This window comes from Megalops cyprinoides, chromosome 9, assembly GCF_013368585.1.
Source record: "Megalops cyprinoides isolate fMegCyp1 chromosome 9, fMegCyp1.pri, whole genome shotgun sequence".
NCBI lineage: Eukaryota > Metazoa > Chordata > Actinopteri > Elopiformes > Megalopidae > Megalops > Megalops cyprinoides.
In genome coordinates, this window is record NC_050591.1 from 1648985 (window position 1) to 1655546 (window position 6562).

General features: G+C 46.8%; 1 pseudogene; it reads left to right on the forward strand.

Annotated features, from left to right (window-relative positions):
- Nucleotides 1-205: 205 nt before the first annotated feature.
- LOC118782874 lies at nucleotides 206-4301 on the forward strand (annotated as a pseudogene).
- Nucleotides 4302-6562: the final 2261 nt, after the last annotated feature.

The window sequence follows — 6562 nt, forward strand, 5'->3', positions numbered from 1 at the left end:
AATGGCCAGATATAGGGGATGTTAGACTTCCTCACACAGACCATCAGTTATGTAGGGGAACTGTGTGTGACCCAATTGGGGCTCACATTTCAGGTGCCAAGTGTCTCAGAGGCATTACAAGCCTGGCTGTGCAAGGATGTTTGTGTTTTTCTTAAATCAAGAGCAATGTTACAAAGTCCATTTACAGATGGCTTGGGGTTCTTTTATGGCCTGGTAAGAGAAAGGAGTCATGCAGAGCCCAATCCTCTCCTTACCAGATGACCAGGGCCATATACATTCTGATGATGCCAGGAGTAAGCATTGTAAATAACTTGGTTTTGGTTGCAGATATGTGTCCATCTCCTCTACAGCAGTGTCCAGTCACCTGAACCCCAAAGATTCCCACTGGGGCAGTACTATTGGCCTTTTGAGCAATGTTCCAATAAGGACACTGCTAATGGTGCTTAACCTGAATTGGTTTGGAAAATATGGATCTGTATCAATGGACATTAAGTACAAATATATTCTAACGAATATAGTTGTATTGCATAAGGGGTCTACAAAAAAGATTATGAATGCTACCACAATCAATAATAATAGGAAGTTGGATAATTATTTCAGCACGGTGTTTATGATATATTGAATAGTATCATAAACACCGTGCTGAAGAGAAGGATCTTTCCTTTAATTTTACACTTACATTTCTTCATTTAGCAGACGCTTTTATCCAAAGCGACTTACATAGGTTACAGTTGTTTTACAATGTTATCCATTTATACAGCTGGATATTTACTGAGGCAATTGTGGGTTAAGTACCTTGCCCAAGGGTACAGCAGCAGTGTCCCAGCGGGGATCGAACCTGCAACCTTTCGGTTACGAGTCCTGCTCCTTAACCACTATGCTACACTGCCGCCCAGTGCACAAATGATGCTTGGAGACAGTTAAACCATATTTGAGTAGTTTAGTCACACGATACATTTGTTTTGTATTGGATTACCCTGGAGTATTTTCCTGTGGTGGTTTCTCTCTGTGTCTCCCTCAGTGGAGAGAGTTCATTTTAAGGTGAATAATTTTATTTCCACTCATTGCTCTATGCTACTACAACACCTTTGAGAGCTACAGTGGAGGACAGAGACAAGCACAGCATAGCAAGGTTCAAAATCTGTCATCAACAATCCTCTCATGTAGGAAAATAGTTTTCTTCCAGAAAAGGGGTGAATCTACACCCTGGCTGAACTGGTGCAACAAAAGTGAAAAAAAAAACAAATCATAACAAACAACACAAAATGCTCACACCAAAATAAAAAGTCCAACCTTAAAAAACAGAGATTTAGAAAAATACTGAATGTACTCAACTTACTGGGCCTCATTCACCAAAATGTTTGTAGAAATTATCATATTTTGTTCTTGGAAAAAGTGCACAGGAAAAAGTAACACTGGATACATGAAACATGCAAAAACACTTAGATCAAAAAGTTTGTCCTTCGGTTGTCTTGTCTAACAATGAAATTTGTATTCAACACACTAAGTATGTAAAAGTAGGCTTTAAAGATGTCAGGGATAAAAGGCACATGGCTACATGTAATTCATACCTTGTCTCAAAGATGCTTTTTAATTCTATGTAAATCTGAATCATAACCCTGCCCTCTGGAGTGATTCGGACATAGGATCCTCCGTAGGGCGGAGTGGCACAGAAGGCGAGCGAAAGAGAGAGCCAGAAAGCGCACAGCATTTATCGCGAACCCCTTTGGGTTCACTAAACAGCTGTTGGGTCAAAAGTGTAGTGGCGACCTCAGTTGCTCCAAAGAAGAAATGGACTGCCACCTGCAGAGCACCTACAGTGATGCGGCACGAGAAGAAGATCTCGGGGTGTGCGGAACCAACCACCAACTTCAACTTGAAAGAGCCCAGCTGGAAGGAATTCCAGTCGGTGGTGAAGGCTGCAAGAAGCAGGTCCGCCCCTGGACCCAGCGGAGTCCCATATCTAGTGTACAAGAGGTGCCCCAAGCTTGCCTACCAACTGTGGAAGATCCTGAAGGCCATCTGGAGGAGGGGAAAGGTGGCATGGCAATGGAAATTTGCAGAAGGTATATGGGTGCTAAAGGAGGAGAACTCAACTAACATCGAAGAGTTCAGAACCATCTCTCTGCTCAGTGTCGAGGGCAAGTTATTTTTTTAGTATTGTTGCCCAGCGGCTGACAGAGTACCTCCTTCAGAACCAGTACATTGACGCTTCAGTACAGAAAGGTGGGATTCCAGGGGTTCCAGGTTGTGTCGAACACAGTGGAGTGGTGACACAGCTGATCAGGGTGGCACATGAAGGGAGAGGAGACCTGGCAGTAGTGTGGTTGGACCTCACCAATGCTTATGGCTCCATACCTCACAAGCTAGTGGAAAGGGCTCTGGTGCTGCACCATGTCCTGAGCAAAATCAAGAACCTCATGGACTACTACAACAACTTCCGGGTGAGGTTCTCTTCTGGGACTGTAACATCTGAGTGGCACAGACTTGAGAAGGGAATCATTACAGGGTGCACCATCTCTGTGATTCTCTTTTCCCTGGCTATGAACATGCTAGCCAAGTTGGCAGAAGTGGAGTGCAGAGGCCCAAGAACCAAATCTGGAGTGCGGCAGCCCCCTATTCGAGCCTTCATGGATAATCTTACTATAACAACTTCATCAGTTCCAGGAACTAGATGGATCCTCCAAGGCTTGGAGAGACTGATCACATGGGCTCGGATGTGTTTTAAACCAGCAAAGTCCAGGTCTCTGGTGTTGAAGAAAGGCAAAGTGTCAGACCAGTTCTGCTTCACACTTTGAGGTACCTGCATTCCATCAGTCACAGAAAAACCTGTGAAGAGCCTTGGGAAATACTTTGACTCCACCTTGAGAGACACCACTGCCATTTCAACAGCAATTAAAGAGCTAGAAGGGTGGTTGACAGCTGTGGACAAATCGGTTTGCCAGGAAAGTTTAAGGCGTGGATATACCAGCATGGCATCCTGCCTAGGGTCCTCTGGCCACTGCTGGTGTATGAGTTCCCATTGTCAACCATGGAAGGGATGGAGAGAAAGATCAGCAGCCATCTCCGAATATGGTTGGGGTTGCCAAGGAGCTTAAGCAGCATTGCCCTTTATGGTAACAGGAACAAGCTGAGTCTTAAAAGCTTGAGTGAGGAGTTCATGGTGACTCGTGCCAGGGAGGTACTGCTATTCAGGGAGTCAAGTGACCCAAAAATCTCGAAGGCAGGGATTGAAGTGAGAACCGGAAGGAAGTTGAGCGCCAAACATTCAGTGGACCAAGCGGAAGCACGACTAAGGAGTGGTGGGGGAGCCTGTGGCAACAGGCCATGCTGGCCTAAGCATGATACCAACTCCTAACTACGCCAAAGCCAAGGGCAAAGAAAGGCGTGACCTGGTCCAGCAAGAAGTAAGAGCTATGGTCGAGGAGCTGCGCATGAGCAAGTCTGTGGGTCTGCGGCAACAAGGGGCCTGGACTAGATGGGAAGAGGTGATGGACTGTAAGATCTCATGGTCAGAACTATGGAATGCAGAGTCCTCCCGCGTGAAATTCCTCATTCAGTCTGTCTATGACGTTTTGCCCAGCCCAGCTAACTTCTTCTGCTGAAGCAAGGCAGAATCACCATCATGCCCCCTGTGCCCAGGAAAAGGGAGCTTGGAACACATACTCCGCAGCTGTCCAAGAGCACTTGCGGAGGGACGCTATAGGTGGCGTCATGACCAGGTACTCAAAGTAATCGCTGAATCCATCTGCAGCACCATCGACCAGGTCAAACGGCTCCAACCAGCAAGACGTGTAATCATGTTTATTCGAGCAGGCGACCCTCCCATTCCTTGACCCAAAGTCCAAGCAGGCCTCCTAAGTACAGCTCAGGACTGGCAAATGAGGGTGGCTCTTGGGAAGCAACTTAAATTCTCCGAGTACATCATGGAGACGTCGTTGAGACCAGACATCATCCTGAGCTCAGAAACAACAAAGCAAGTAGTCTTGCTGGAACTCACGGTTCCATGGGAGGAGAGGATGGAGGAGGCCAGTGAGAGAAAGAGGGGGAAATATGCTGAGCTCATGGAGGAATGCCACAAGAGGGGGTGGTGAGCACGGTGTATGCCCATAGAAGTGGGAGGGAGGGGCTTTGCAGGGAAATCTCTGTGTAAGGTCTACTTTCTCCTGGGCATAACTGGTGCCCGCAGAAATAAAGCCATCAGGAGAGCCTCAGAAGCGGCGGAGAAGGCCTCAAGGTGGCTGTGGATCATGAGGGACAAGCCGTGGTCTAACGCTACTTGGACACAGGCTGGGAGCTGATCACTCCCAGTCAGATCGCCTGGCAGAGGTGGGTCTGAAGTTGAAAGACCCGAAATCCCCGAGGATGCCAGGTACTTCACTGATGATGTGTCCAAGTACATCAGTAGATGTATGTAAACACCTCCTCTGGAGTGATTCGGACATAGGATCCTCTCATTGCTGTTCATCTGGTGGTGAACAAATGCCTTGTTTCATTGCTAGTTTGTAGAGGACACAGGAGACTAACATTTCCCACATCCTCTGTTAAAAAGGGCCACATCTCTTTGCACATCCTTTTGTCCATCCCTTTGTTTGCCTGTACACACCACCCCCACCTCTCACAGACCCTTTGTTTACAAACCAGTTGAAACCTGCACAAACCTATCCTGCTGCTCCCCTTATCAGCAGCAACCCCACAGGTAACCCAAGGGACAGACGCACCCACAAGGACAGCCCCCAGGTCACCATTTGCCCTCTGACTTGTCTGAATCCATTGGCTATCAATAGGAACCCCAACAGGGCCAAGGAGATTGGAAAATATAAAAGTTCACGTGAGCTCCACCACTTCAGTGCTGCACCAATTCCTGTGGGGTGAAGAACTAGGAACACCAAACTGTTAGGGACTGACTGTTGTGTTGTTGTGTGCGTTATTGCCAAAGAAAACTACACACACTCCCAAACACACCTAACCCCATCCCTTCAATAAAGCTCTGAACTGGAAACCTGACTCCTGTGTTCTGACTGACACACCGCTGCAACAGCAACATTCTCCTGAACCAAGTGCACAGGTACCCTCTATTTCATCCTCTCTGCTCTGTACAAAGTTGTAGGTACCGTGCCATCCACTGACCCAGCTATACTGCAAGTTACTTGCTGCTGCAACACCATAGCTAACCCTATAGGTAGAACTCACTGTGCAACCATATTCAGTTGTATTACCCTCCATTTTAAGCACAATAATGGAGAACCTCATAGCAGAGGAGTTCATGTCTGCCTTAGCAGAAAGCCTAACTCCTGGCTATCTTGAATTCATCAACAAGTTGAGCCTTAGTGAGTGTGAGAAAAAAATATCCTCCCTACTTAATGAAAAGTGTGACACGCACACCGTGTCAAAATCGCTCCTGCTTTTCCACAAGCAAACCAGCTTTGCCTCGCAGAGCCTTGCAGCTCAGACAGAGGAAATTAACCTCTAAGAGCACAAAATGCCAGTCTGCATGAGGTCAAGACTGCAAATAGGAAAGCCATGCGCTACTTAGAAGATCTGCATTCTGCAGAATCTGATCTCTGCTCTCACAAGGAGGAGCTATTCAAGCTTAGAAGCGAACAACTCGTCCAGCCACAGTTGTATAACGCTTCACATTTGCTTTAGCAGATTGACACCCTGGCTGAACGCAGCTTTCCTCCATTCCAAGCAAAAACATGCAATCAGGTCAAGAGGAAAACCTCACCTGGTCATAGATTAGAGACCCCAGTTGATCTTGTGTCACCTTCTCCATGTTCTGCTTCTAGTTCCAGCCATGGACCCTTGCAGACACCCTTTGCTCACTCCAGTAAGAACTCATGTGACTAACACCCATCCACCTTTGGTGCACTTCATTCATCTTCCCATCGCAATTGACTCAGGTTACTCTGATCCACCCTCTTCTGCTTGTTCAGAACGAGACAACTATAGCCTGATGTCCCATCTGTCTGATACAGAAATGAAAGAATCTCCCCACGTGTCTGACAGAAGACAGCGAGCCTCCCATTCTTCCATGCAACAGGGACAAGAAAACTTCATCCCTGTTTATCCCTCCAAAGGGGGGACCAGAACATCTAAGGACTGTTCAGCCTTATCTCCTCACATGCCAACACTGGCTTAATCTCGCCTTCTCCTGAGAAGACCTCAGAAAGTCTTCGCTTTGAAGAGCTTGAGTTTATAGCCAGAGATATTGAACATTTTGATCCAGACAACCGTGATCACAACATTGATGATTACCTTAAAGAAATCGAACACAGTCTCTCTGACCTGCCCCATGCAACACAACAGGAGAAACTTAAGCTGATCTGGAACACTGCCTCTACGTCTGTCCGCAGATTCATAGAGTCGCAACCTCCCAGCATCAGAGACAACTATGTTCAGCTTCATCAAGCACTGACAGAAGAATATTCCCCTTTTGCTGACAATAAAACTTCAATAGTTGCAGCCCTCCAAGTTAAACACTGGCGATCTGAGCATCCTCAAGAGTTTTACAAATGCTTACTTTCAGGGCAAGAATGCACCAGGTCTGGAGGAAGACCCA